General features: G+C 37.8%; 1 protein-coding gene across 1 annotated transcript in view; it reads right to left on the reverse strand.

The window, feature by feature from the left end:
* Positions 1-12,058, reverse strand: part of LOC134864651 (VPS10 domain-containing receptor SorCS1) — a 157,209-nt gene that overhangs the window by 124,503 nt on the left and 20,648 nt on the right.

The raw sequence follows: 12,058 nt of genomic DNA on the forward strand, positions 1-12,058 counted from the left end.
CGACTTTGCCCCAGAAGTGGCTAAGCAGCGGGCGGCTTTTGCGGAGGGAAAGCGGCTCCTTCAAAACGTAAACAGTGTCAAATGTGGGCTCCGTTTTCCTGCTACGTTCCGCATCACGTTCAGAGGTGAGGAAATATCTTTCAAGGATCCCAAACTGGCTGTATCCTTCATAAAGGGGCTATCCTTCATAAAGTGTTGTTGGCCCGTCGTATTTAGCACAGAAGAACTTGTAGCAAGAGTGTGTCACTCTTGCGTAGAGCAGAGCTACATCTTTCATTAAAATAGAGTACATTGAGCTTATTCTACTGAACTATACAGACCATATTGTCCGTCTATTGTTTTGATTGGGTAATCTTTTTATGGTTTTTATCTCAAATGTACATTAGCTTGTTATTGCAAATTCTATTTTTATTGTCTAGAAGATCATTGCATTTGAATTAGCTTTATAACCTGTAACAGTAATTAGGAATCCGTCTGCGTCGTTATGATAAGCTGCGTGATCTGTAACTCTGCATGAACTTTTATTAAAGTTTTTTCGTGCAAAACTGTTAAATCATGAGTACGTCATTTAAGGTTCTCTATACCGTAATCTAGTGTCGACATGATAACCCATGAGATTCTTTCTCCGTTTTGAAAATGAAGGGACAGCAAAGCTTCGCTAATTCAGCTTAGCAAAGTGTTAGCTCTAGACTGATTCTGTGGAAATATGACGCGTATACGTTAAGATATAGGCCTGTTATCGTTGTTTGAGAAACACTATAAATACTGCCTATAATACTATAATGCAGTCGCAGTGTTATCCACAGCATTTTTCTTTTTGTTTGCTTTGCTTGCTTGTTTGAGCTTTGAGACCCAAGGTTAGTGAGGTTGGAGGGGAGCATTTTGCGTGTGGGTATGCACTTAGTTCGAGTAAGTGCTGGAGAGTGCACCAAGGGAGAAGCCAAGCAGAGCTCTTGCTTGTAGCCTAAGACATACTACCACTACTCAGGTCATTGATCAAATTGAATCTGAGTCAGGATTGCTATCGGACCCTACGGATATCAATAAACGTTTTTGTGATTTTCATTCCAATTTGTATACATCTGAACCGCCCACTGACCCGGGGGTAGTGGACACTTTTTTTGAAGGTCTGGATGTTCCCACTGTGGGGGAGGAATTGGGGGAATCCTTAGATGGCCCTATCTCTTTAGATGAAATCAGTTGTGCTATTTCATTCATGCAAAGTGGGAAGTGTCCAGGTCCAGATGGCTTTCCCACCGAACTGTATAAGAAATTATCAGCGCAATTAAGCCCTTTACTCCAAAAAGTTTTTGAAGATAGTTTGGACTCTGAGAGAGCCTTACACCCACTTTGCGCAAGGCATCAATATCCCTCCTCTTAAATAGGGCGGGGATACCCACAATTGTTCCTCATACCGCCCAATAAGTCTCCTTAATGTCGATGTAAAGATTCTGGCAAAAGTGTTGGCTCTCCGCCTTGAATCTGTTTTGCCCACCATTATATCATGTGACCAAACTGGATTTATAAAAAAAAGGGATTTATTTTTTAATATCAGGCGTGTGTTTAATATCCTTTATTCATCATCCTCATCTCAGTGTCCAGAAGTACTTCTGGCTTCGGACGCTAAAAAAGCCTTCGATCGTGTGGAATGGAATTATTTGCTCCATGTTCTTGGGCGGTTCGGTTTTGGGAATAGCTTTATTTCTTGGGTCAAACTGTTGTATGGTTCTCCTCTGGCCTCTGTCAGAACCAATGACAATTATTCATCATATTTTCCTCTTCAGTGCGGGACTAGACAGGGCTGCCCTTTGTCTCCGTTGCTTTTTGCCTTAGTAATGGAGCCTCTCGCAATCACCATCAGACAGTGTATAGACATCAAGCGGATCTTCAGAGCAAACCAGGAACACAACATTTCTTTATATGTGGATGATGTCCTTCTATATATATCTGACCCTTTCACATCTATTTCTCGCCTTCTTAGCATTCTTAAGGTTTTTGGCAGTTTCTCAGGGTATAAACTTAACCTAGGCAAAAGCGAGCTTCTACCCATTACTACAGCATCTTGTCAGCTCTCATTTCACTCTCTACCTTTCAAGGTCACTGATAATAAGTTTAATTATCTTGGTGTGTGTATCACAAAGTCCCATTCTCAACTCTTGAGGGCCAATTTTACACCACTTCTGGACCGTACCCAGCAGGATCTCACTCGCTGGTCCACCATGCCCCTATCTTTAGCTGGGCTGCCAATATTAAGAGCTTGTGCCAATATTAAGAGCTTGTTGTGTTGGCGATGGGATATGTCCTGCCTGGATCTCCCAGGCTGGTTGCAAATAGAATCTAGTTCCTGTTGTCCCATCTCACTTTCTGCTCTCTTGTGTTCCTCTATTCCCTTACATTTTCCCCAGACCTGAAGGAATCCAGTAGTGTGTCACTCCTTAAAAATCTGGTCTCAGTTCCGAAAACATTATGGTTTAGTCTTCATGTCAGTTCATTCTCCCATCAGCCAATCACTTATTCCCTGCCTCTCTTTTGGATAATACATTTACTCAGTGGCTTAAAAATGGAGTGTCGAGTATAAAGATAGTATACAAGGATGGCATCTTCATGTCATTTGATCAGGTTAGACTGGAATTTTCTTTGCCAGCTCATCATTTTTTCAGATACTTACAGGTCACACATTTTGTACGGAATTACTTTACTCAATTTCCTTCACTACCACCAAAAACACCGCTTGATTTGATCCTTGAAACCCCATCTGAGGTGAGGGGGACGATATCAAGGCTATACACAAATATATTTGAAATGGAAGGTTCTTCCCTTTCCAACGTAAAAGAAAACTGGGAAAAGGATACAAATAAATATATCTGAGGATCACTGGGATAGCATAATTCAAAGAATTCACTCTTCCTCCATTTGTGCGAGACATAGCCTTATTCAGTTTAAAATTGTACATATGCTTCATATGTCCAAGGTTAAACTATCCAAAATCTTTTCAGGGGTAAGTCCTATGTGTGATAGGTGTAAGCAAGCACCTGCCACTCTTTATCATACATTCTGGTCATGCTCTAGTTTAACAGCATTTTGGTCCTCAATATTTGAGGTATATTCAGCAATTTCAGGTTTCACTAATCATCCTTGTCCTTTTATTGGAATTTTTGGTGTACCAATGGAGGATCTTCCTCTAAGAAAGCCACAATTAAATGGTATGGCCTACTCCTCCCTCCTAGCGAGGTGGCTCATTCTTTAACACTGGAAAAGTGACCGCCGCCTTCGTTTGGTAGATGGATCTGTGATGTTATGTTTTTCTTTAAAATTGAAAAACTGAGATACACACTGAATGGATCAATGGGGAAATTTGATGTAGCATGGCGTCCATTTATTTCTTATGTAGAACAGCTGACGGTGCCACTTGGCTCTGACTGAGATGTGAAGTAATTTGGTAATCACTGTGGAGGTTTTGTTTAATTTTTATTTTTTTTATATGTGTTTGTGCTGTTGTGTGATTGTTTGTATCTATATTTGATAATTTGCTGTTATTTGTGTCTCAATTTCTTATGTGTTGTCTCAAGGACTTGTTTATGTCTATGTTTAAAACCTCAATAAAAATACATTGACTAAAATCAAGTTTCTTTTATTTTACAAAATCTGCCACATGCTGTTCTACAGACCCTATTGTTTATTGCTGATATCTTCCGAAAAGTGTGACGATATGTAAATGGTAATACCATTTGATATTTGATTTGATAGTGTTGCAGACAAATACTTAGTTTAAAACAGGGTAAAACCTTTGATAATGTTATTTATTATCTACATGCAAATCAACCTTATGTTTCAGATGTCAGGCTTACCACCAACCTCACCTGCAGAAAACAAAAGACAAAAAGAAAAGAATAAGACTAAAATGTTGAAAACCTTGTTGGTATATCATTTATCTTATATACACATTACAGTGGGTACAGTTAAGATGCCCTCACTCTATGTGAAGGAGGCAAGGAGGGTTGGTTGCACATATAATTGATGATTCCACCAAGCAGCTAAGGGAGTTGATAGATAGGGCTGCATGTAAATATAGAATTAAAATATACATAGGTCTTTATTTATGGAAGGCGAAAGATGCAGGAGAAGAGCAAGAGAGAAACCTTCATGTGTGATGTTGAAGGAAGAGACGGAGAAAGCTTCAGCGGATGTCTGAAATATGCCCGGAGAAACTATTTGTGATTTTTTGATTGTTTTGGTCGTTGATCTATTCGGGCTTTTCAAATCTGCCCCAGAAAATGATTTGTCTCACACACAGTGTTCAAACTCAGATTGATATACCAAAGGAAAAAAACGATTGGACATCACAGAACTGGTGAAAGCAGGTCTGAATGACAGGAAATCTTTGAATTACGTTATCAAACACTGCTTGAGTAAACTATTGACTGAAAGATCCACAAAGACGGAAGCAAGAATAGATGTAAGAGGCGAGCGAGGGATGAAAACTCATACAATTAACAAGGATGAGGGCTAAATCTTCCGTCAGACATTTAACTAACACAGTGTAAACCCCCGGAGACTAGCGAAAGCTTTGCATCAATACCCTGCATGCAGTAATTGCAGCAGTGAATCAAACAATGACCGCGTGCAGGGAAATATCAAACAAAATTGATCACTAATGGTTAGAAGAGGGTGTACTATGTCCCAACATACAAAAATAATTTGTATGTAAGCATTTGCAGTCAAGAACAAGTTTTCAGAAAATGGTATTTGGCCAGCCTTGTGAGATCAATATGACCTGAATTAATGAGCAACTTAACAAGGCTCTTAAAACCCTCTTAACAGGACAGATAAAAACCCAGTGAACTTTGAAAGGTAATAAACATTTTTCATCCCGACCAAGCTGCTAGCTTCGGTACAAATAGAAAAGGCACTTAATTGAGACACTTAAATTGACTTCTAAATAAATAAAGTGGCTGAAAATACAACAGAGGTCTTTTAATCAGCTTTGTAGCAAATCCAGAGGGGCAGACAAAAACATGGGAGATGTGGCTTTTGTGTTTTTCAACTTCTTCCCCCAGCAGTCCACAAAGACTCATCAAAGAGAGATATGATCTAAGAGCATCTGCAGCTTTGGACTGTGGTGTGACATTTGAATAATAGAGCCCTATTTCATCTTTAATATTGTTTATTGTGATGATAGCAGTCCAGTCGGTTGGCTGTCCATGTGATATTTTTCACATGAGGCGATCAAGAGAGAACATAAGAATCCAAACCAATGATCAGGCTTAGAAATCAAACGTCATGTTGCTAATTATCAAGTCTAAGATGTGGGATGGATTTAATTGATTTCAAACACTAAGTTTCTTTTCTACCACTTAATAAAAGGCCAAATCTTAAAGATCAAAAAGGTTGTCACTGCCTTCAAATAAACTAAAAATATAGCTGTTAGAAAAATTGAATCATATACTGCTATGGTTAAAGGTCCAAATGCTGTAATATCTTTGGTAAAGAAGGTCAAAGTTAGGTGAGTATTAGAATAGAAGCATCAAATAATAATAATATGCAATCATTACAAACCTAAAAACAATTTCATTTCCTTGAACACCATTCTGCAATGCAAACAAGGCATAGGGAAACATGTTAGCCAGGAATAAAACCTCCAGGAAAGCCTGACAATATTACACTTTAATGAGAACAAGTCAATCTCATTTCTCAGCAAGCCAATCCTATTTTGAAGAACAGATTAATAGCTAACTCCATTAACGAAACGATATGGAGAGCACCAAGAAGTACCCAATGAAAACATCATCTACATAATGTTCATTCACTGAAAACACCTTGTAGTTTACTATATGTCACAAACCTCTGCTGTACTGCTCTAGATTGAAGATTATTTACATGAGCGACAAACTTTATTTTCTAAATTATACAGAGCTGTGATGAGATCCCGTTCCCACAAGCAGATGGCTCCTTTTGCTATGATCAGTATGCTAAACACTGGATGATACAAACTTTAATGAGTTCAATGCAAACTTTCTCTCACTCACTCGCAGCTGCTTTGAGAGTGGCAAATCAATCCGTTATTGCAGGTAAAACAACAGCGGAGCGAAAAGGAGGGAACTGTGGTCATTAGTGCTGACAAATGAAAGGCCTGGGGATCTGGGGTAATTCATCTGGAGCGGAATATTTTGCTTTCAAAGCCAATAAGGAGGTTTTGGACCAATGTTATACACCGCACATCCCATTAAGATTCTACAAGCATCTACAATGTAATTAGTCCAAACCCAGCATACACTGTATAGTTTGTGTAACAATTCTTAACCCTTTAGGATAAAACTTTACAACACATATGATCCATATTGAAGTTAACTATTGTATATTACAGCCATACTTACCAAAGTTTGTGCAGAGAATTTGGAATATGATCAAATCAAGCATCTGTCTAGAAAGAAATGAAATTGAATGGATTTAAGACTGTTATTGAAAGTCTTAATATGGTCAATCCATCGCAATTGGGAAACAATTTTAGCCCATGTTTTCTTTCTTTTTCTAAAGTGAAACCTGTGTGATATTAATAATTGGGTTTTGTCACCATAACCCTAACCCTAAATCTCACGAATGACTGTAGGTAAATAAAAGTTATCATAACTAATGGATAAAAAAATACAAAAATCAAACCCAAATTTAAAGACCCCTTAATTCCCCTTTCTTAACAATAAATGTCCCCAGATATGTTGTATTGCTGCTTACAGCTGCCGTCTGTAAAGTTATCACAAAATATTGAGGTATTTTTGACTCCAATTACTTTTTACTTTTAGCAATAGGTTTCACATGGACATTCAATTTCCTGCCAAAGTTTTAATTGAAAGATTTCTATATTTGTGTTTGAGACTTTTCTTTTCTTTTCTTTTCTCGGTTGAAGTGTGCATAGCTCAGCTGAATAAAGGTTATCTCATGCACTTTTTTTGTAACGATTTTATCAAAATGTAATGACAGTTCTGGGGTGGTTTGCTACTGTATTCAAACTTCATAAAAAATCTGCCAAGTCACACTGATGATCAAATAAGCAATTTCCCTGTAATCTCAATAAATCAGAACTAAAAAGATTCTACCAATGACTAATTTTGATGGTTTCATGTGTAAAAATAGATAGATATAAATACTTCAGGTTAGGAGCTTTAAACACGTCGATAGGAAGGTTTTGTGTCTTTCATGTATTTAGTACATGTTTAATGTTAAGCCGAATTTGAATGTACAAGGGGCCCAATGTATCTCAGTTCAAGGTAAACTTATTTGGTTTCTTAAGGAGCTTTTTTTCACCATAAGTCTTCACTAGAACATTTTTGTGAACGTGAGCTGACAATATTTAAGGTCAAGAATGAGCAAACCCTGAACTTCGAGACATTCACTTTGAAGACACTTCAATGTTTGCGTCACATTTTTTGAAACTCAAATATACAACTTCACAGCAAAGGTTCACAGCAAAGAAAAATCAAGTTCAAGAGAGAGTCTCAATAACTCCAAAACTTAATATACAGCCCTACAGTGCCACTGACTGTGCAGTAAAAAAACCTCTATGACAGTCTGTTCCCCCCCATGGACAGACTGTGCTCAGATTTCTTAAGCTAACGGGGACAAAAAACAATCCTCATAAATCATAGGAAGTATCCTATGTTGTGGAAAGCCCTGAAGCCCCTGGTTGAGTTGCTCTCTGTTCCCACTTGCCCTGAGTCATACAGACAGCAAATTTAGCTATGGCCGGTAGCAGTGGATCTCCTGGGCACCAAGTGACAGATTTAACAATGGCAGCTAAAGCTAACGTTGTTTAGAGCTTTGCACGCTCTGTATAGGCGTTTTTTTTGAAAACCCCCGAAATGTATTAGTCAAAGAAAATCACATACATGTGATATTGTTTCTTTCATTTTCTGTATTTGTTTTACCCAGGACACCATAGCTCCTGTTAAATTACAACCTTAAGAAAGTCAAGCAGTAAAAAAGGAAGCAGCAGGCAGCTAGGACTTTTCAAAATACGCTTCTGAAGCTTTGGCTCTACTTCGTGACTTGATGCAACTCGTACTAGGGTCTATAAATAATGAACAGTTGCTTTAAATGTGATGGCTTTATGAATATATTAACATCATGTATAGAAAGTGTTGGCAGAAATCCCTGCAATTTAAAGGATGCTATACTCACTATCATATTTAATGAATGAGAAAAATAAAAAGGGTTCCTTTATAAAGAAAGGCCAATTATAAAGGGTTTTAACCCAGCACCTGATTCATGCTGAGAATAAAAAAAGAGTTAAAGAATAAAAATATTTTTCTTTTCAATTAAAGAAATGTCGATGTTTCAGTAAGCTGAAAAGACCCTTCATAGGTATTATAACATGAAATGACTCCAGTTGGAGGCAGTAAAAGCATTACATTGCCTTAGTGTGAACACTTACAAATGACTTGACAGAATGTGTGTCTCCTCTGAAAAAAATACCCTATTGCAAATGACGTAACAACTGAGAGACCAAACATTTTTCTGACAAATTACGGTGCATAATGCATGGTAATTATACAGAGTAATGCAATTTTCCATAAAGCTATATTCTCTGGAGCCTCTTGATAGGAAAAACAAACCCAAAGCAGAACGAGCTTCAGTTGGGCACAAAGCTGTCTGTCTCCACCAGCTGTTTAACCAGGATAACAAAGGGCCTCCTTTCAAACTCACACTTTACACTGCAAAGTCTTTTGAATCACTTTCATTGTAAAGTGAGTGGAAAGTACTAAATAAAAAGAAATTACATTTTAAGCTGGGAACCTCTTCAAAACTTCAATACTGTGCCAATGGTAGTGCCTCCTTCAAGTTTTTGTTATATCAGTCATACTTAAGTCTTTTACATTTTTCTAGATACAGCGTTGGAGGTGCAACCCTGCTCATTCCAATGAAAGTTGCTCATCCAAAATGGATTGACTCTTGAGTACAAAAGTACCCATACCTCGGCTCATAGAGCATGTGCACTTGCATGTTCTTTTCAAGCCCAGCCTCCAATCCGCAGCATCAGGACAGATTGGCTGAGTCAAATGAAAGGAGATGGATATAATTCGACTTTTAGCTTATTTTACAACTATTAGACCCTCATGATTTAAATAAGGGCTATTTAAGTGTTCGTACTTCTTAGTTGATTAAGCAAAAGAAAAACACATTGGTTGACCAGCGCACTTCCGGTAGGCTGGGTCTCTGACCTGAATAATAACTCTGCAGTTACCTTTTAGACGGATGAGTTGTTGGTACTTTTACTTTTTTTTGGTAAATGATGTTAATACTTATTTTGCCACTGGGTTTACCAAACTAAAACCTCTGTATTATCCTCTGTAGACCTCCCCACATTTGAATAAACCCACACCAGGCTCCTAACTGTGCACAGAGATTGGAACTTCTCCATCAATATTGAAAGTATTTCTTCTGCCATCACCCTGGAGGAGCTATACATTCCATTATCAGCCATGTTAGTAGTTGGAGCAGTTGGAGAGCAAAACCATTTATTTCTAATTTTCACCATGACTAGAAGAAAATGGCTTCAAACCGAAATCTATAGATGAAATGAAACAGCCTTTAGATTACAACTGGCACATATAACCAATTAAAAAATAGCTTATAAAGTGTTTTTAGTAGTACATTTACTCATGGTTAAGAAACTCTTAAAGAATTGTCTTGCTCTCATCGCTCAAAAATCAAAACGCATGTGTCATGATGAGGTGTAACCTGTGTGAAAACAGTGACTGAGTAATCTGTGAGACTCTACAGAAGAAATGTGAGTATCTCAGCTAACCTCATCTACAGTTTACACTGTCTTTTCCCCCAGCTTGAAGACAGTGAATAACTGAAGCTGTTTTCATTTGATCAAGACCTTTAAGAAAACAATAATTCAGTTTTACAAGCAGGAGCCTATTGGGAACACAGTACGTTAGACTAAGACTTGCACATGCAGAATTAATTCAAGTTTCTTTTATTTTAATGAAAACTAAAATCAGTTTGCAATGATAAAAACCCAGCTATGGAGCAACATAAAACTCTCCCAGTGCAACTATGAGGTGTAATTATGCATTACAATATGGTTCACATCACAGATGAATCTCCTACCTGTTTGATGTCTGGCTGATAGAATGACTACACTGAATGACTGATGGGTATACACAGCCTGTCCTCTCCTCTGGGTGCTGAGGGGGCCACAGTCAGAATAAAAATGTCAGTGACATTATAAAGAGACTTATGGTCCTCTGGGGGGGAGATCAGAGAACGCATCACATAGTTTCACACTGCAGGGATCTCCACAAACATGCTATTCAAATGACAGCCAGGAGCTGGATTATCTCCCCCACGCAGGGGAATGAAAAAAAAAACAGCATTATGGGAACGAAAACAGATGTCTGTCCAATTTGCAGCTAAATATGGTTAGATTGCAAACTCTCTATTTCATCCAATTTCTCGATTTGTCACGCACAATGTTTAGTCGTGAATCAAAGAAGCCCAGTGCTAATCACACTTGTCTGCCTCTGTTAGGATGAGTTATGTTTCTGCAGAGAAGTTTGATTTCACAACCGCTGCCTTTTCTTTCCAACAACCTCTCACTCATCTTCGGTAAAACCTGTTAAAAGCATCAACACGGTATATCATGCAGCACAGTGGAAATGTTGTTGTGCACTGTAATTACAGCAAAACAACGTTGGCTAGGTGACGGGTTCAGGTAGAGTGCCTTAATGTATAATTTACATCCAACACTTTATATGTATATCATGACTTCTACTTTCTCACACAAGATGATATCATTAAATATGCTTTACTCGCTCAGATTTGCTGCAGGTAATAAGAAGTGAAAAGCAACTCATACAGATGCTTCTTGTTGGAGGGGATACGCAGCAGCATGCTCCTTTAATACACAAAGGTGATATATTTCATTTATTTATGAGGTATACTGTGTTTATTTCATCAGCACGTCTTTGACTAAAGTGCCTTGAAGACTCATATTCTGAATCGCTTTCTATGTTAAATTAGTTATAGCTATCCGAAAATGGTAAAAAAAAAAATGAGCCGCAACTGGGAAAAGGGAAATACAATGGGGTGAAAAAAATAGTCTGGAGAGCATACAAATAAAAAAATAAATATAAACTGACGCTGGTGGTGAAAAGAGTGGGAGGTGGTCCAGATGAAAACACAGTTGTTTAAACAACTATGGTAAAAAATAAATAAATGAAAAGCCGTGTTTTCAAAACCTTTCTTGGGCACCTCCCTTGCACTTTTAAGATGGTCCCGAACTTCAGTTCTTCATGTTATAGATGGTTTTCCACTGTTCTGACTTTTTACCTAAAATTCAAACCATCATTTTGCACTTTTAAGATGGTTCCTAACTCTTTCTGACAATTTGCAACTTTGAGACGCATTATAAATTCCATTTGTCAATGTGCACTTCAACCCTGCACAATTTCTAAATATTAAAACTCAAAACTATACGCAAATAATCACAATATAATGCGTCAATTTGGATGCTGTTCACATCTTTTAGGAATCCATCATCTGTTCTTTTTCAAATATTGTTGTTTTCTGGTTACATCCCTTGTAATATATTCCAATTATAGCTGGGAACATCTTGAATTCCAAATTAGGGGTGTGAGCATCCAACCACTCGCTGCCATCCCAATAAACAATCTTTTTAAACAAACAATTCATTTCTATTCATCATTAAATCCTAAATCACTCCCTGTTAATGAAGCCTGCTAATTATGCATTCACATTAATTTCAGCTACATTAATTTATATGAAAATAAAGCCTTCATTTATTTTTGCTGTGACATTGGTTTGGCTGGAACCATTCTCTATGAGCTAAATATGTGTATAAAGACGGAAAGAAATCGCAAAGGAGACTGAAGCCAACATTAATCACTGGAATTAACAATTCCGTGATTGATGGTAATGGAAAACCTGCCTCAACTCTCCTCCCCTGTGAATTCCATTAGCCAAATTCAACACCCTCATGGAGGCTTGGGATATCTGTTTTATCTCGAGCGTTATTACCCACTGATGCAAAAGCTCC

This window comes from Eleginops maclovinus, chromosome 5 (assembly GCF_036324505.1).
Source record: "Eleginops maclovinus isolate JMC-PN-2008 ecotype Puerto Natales chromosome 5, JC_Emac_rtc_rv5, whole genome shotgun sequence".
Lineage (NCBI taxonomy): Eukaryota > Metazoa > Chordata > Actinopteri > Perciformes > Eleginopidae > Eleginops > Eleginops maclovinus.